This window comes from Monopterus albus, unplaced genomic scaffold, assembly GCF_001952655.1.
Source record: "Monopterus albus unplaced genomic scaffold, M_albus_1.0 scaffold31.1, whole genome shotgun sequence".
Taxonomy (NCBI): domain Eukaryota; kingdom Metazoa; phylum Chordata; class Actinopteri; order Synbranchiformes; family Synbranchidae; genus Monopterus; species Monopterus albus.
The window spans coordinates 767,953-770,342 of record NW_018127911.1 but is presented as its reverse complement, the minus strand read 5'-3'; the positions used below and the strand labels follow the sequence as shown (position 1 = coordinate 770,342).

Genomic DNA, 2,390 nt, shown 5'->3' with positions numbered 1-2,390 from the left:
GGGTTTTTTTTTTTTTTTTTTTTTACTGGCTTGCTGTAAAGAGAACAGGGTAAAAAGCATGGATTATAAAAAGTCAACTACTGTGTGTAATCGCAAACTATATATGGGCAATACTTTGTGTAAAACCAGTTATAGTCACAGAGCAGCGGCCACCACCACGACAATGCTGTGCCTCACTGACTTTCAGAATTTTGAATCTTTGTGAAAACAGGGTCCAGCTTTATTTCCGAGAACTCACAAGTTTATTTTAACAAGTAAACCATTAGTGAGAATTGATTCCTAAACCCTGGTCATTGTTGGTGGCATGCACTGCCCACTGAACTAAATACTGACTAGTTAATGACAGTCTCTCTTATGAATTCTTATAAGTGACATAATTACACATCAAAGCGTGTTGACGAAAAATGGTTATGTAGGTTTATTAAGTAACTGAGAAATATCTTACCACCACAGAAGTGCTTGCAGAGACAGAGCTGCTGCTCAGCGGGAAAGTTTGCACTTAATCCATCCAAATTATTTCTCTGCACTTGTCAGATTACTAATGATGACACAATCAATAATCGCAGCAGCAAGTGGGAAACACTTCACATACACCAAGTCCCATGTGCTGGAAAAAAGGAAGAAGCCATAAACAAATCCTAGAGCAGGCTGTCGGCAGTAACCCCTGATGCCTTCTCCCAGCTGTGTCCTCTCCTACAGCAGCTCAGATACTCATCTCTGCACTTCCAGTCATGCATGTCTTTTGCTCAGTTCATCCCTCCCCGGAACAAGGTGGGTGGGGGTCTTTAGGAAACCACCACATATTATTTTAGACAGGATGATGTGGAACAGAGGATCATTAAGTCTCATGTTCTAAATTCTTATTCATTTTGTTCATATCTACATAATGCTGTAGAGTAATAGAAATTGGCCAATGTACACCAAAGTGTGTGATTTTGAGCGTTGTGCCAAACTCTTGGATAAGAAGAAAATCAATGTATAAAATGGCAATAAAAATAAAGTACGTCAGTATACAATTTAGTGCTTTGCTCGTGGAAGACAATTTTAAAAAGTATTAGGCAATTTCTTTACATCAAAATGTTACAAATAATTTTTTTACTTTTACAGATGTGGTAACTGACCTTAAGGACACTGGCATTAGATTAGATTAGAACAAGCTCTACATGCCATCAGAAGATGTTTTCAAGTTTTGGTTTCAGCTTTGATAATCTATTACGTAGTCTACCTAACTGTATAACTTGTTCAAAGGAAAGACATATGTGGTGCAGATGTGGTTCGTGACTGCCAAATACTTTCATCTAAGCACAGGCCTCTGAGGTTAAAGAACGAGACTGCGGAGTTTTCAGCGACTGAAGCTGCGCAGCTACTATTTTTTCAGCTGATGAATAGCTACAGTTCAATGCATTAAATCTGAACAAAATAATCTACTTAAACAGGCTTACATTTTTTTTTTTGCTGAATAAAGTGAGAAGTTTGAAACCATTCCTACCAGCATATAATTTATTCGATTAATCCATACACAAATTAGAATGTAAAAACAATATTTGTTTGAGTTTAGGGGGAGTTGTATGGGAAAAGTTACTTGCAGGACACTTGTCATCACAATGAGGTTGCCAAGTAACCAGCACTATTAGCCAGAGACACTCCATACTGCAGTATGTATACTAAAGTAGAGGAATGGCAGATGGATTAAGTGTTTATCTAGAATCTGTTTTCTACCGGTGAGGTTTAACAATGAAGACTGAATAATACTATTCACACACACCTACATGTTACAGTTTTTTGCAGTTGCTAACATCCATTTGTCCATTCTGTATTCACATTTTCAAAACTCTAAACACAATTATCACAACATCTGTCTGTTGTGACCATACCATTAATACAATTAATGTCGTTTTCACACAAAATTTAGTTAATGCAGATGTTTCTAAAATGCTTACATTTTCTTTTCACACAAGCTTACCCCATAGCAAAATAATGGATCTTTCAAATATCTCTAACAAATGCTTAAACACATCATGACAGAATTGAAGACCTAATGATCCAAACTTTAAATATAATGTAAAGCCTCTACTTTTGCCACAACAGCTCAAAGAGCTGATAAGAATTATTGTTCTACTTGGGAAACAGCTGGTTCCAATTTGTCAGAGAGGAGCAAATATCACAATGTGCGCTGCAATCTCAAGTGCTGGTTTGGTCCTGCAGAAAAGCCAGATAGGTCCCTACAACACAGAGCGCCTTCTTTTGTTTTTAGATGACCTTCATCAACAACTGGTGCCAGAAGCAGAAAGGGAACAAGTGGGAGGAAACATGACAATATTTGTTATTGCATGGGACAACGTAGCATTCCACCATTCACAAGCAGTCACAAATTGATTTGCAGCCCATCC

General features: G+C 37.5%; 1 protein-coding gene across 3 annotated transcripts in view; it reads right to left on the bottom strand.

Moving 5' to 3' along the window:
* The window catches only part of LOC109958177 (thromboxane A2 receptor-like), a 17,881-nt gene that overhangs the window by 13,928 nt on the left and 1,563 nt on the right, over positions 1-2,390 (bottom strand). For 2 of the 3 annotated variants that reach the window (XM_020596603.1, XM_020596605.1), the window contains exon 1: positions 446-667. The exons of the other annotated variant lie outside the window; for it this stretch is intronic. The gene's annotated coding sequence lies outside the window, so the exon portion shown is untranslated. Of the gene's footprint in view, positions 1-445; positions 668-2,390 lie in introns of those variants that run through there. 3 annotated transcript variants of the gene reach the window in all.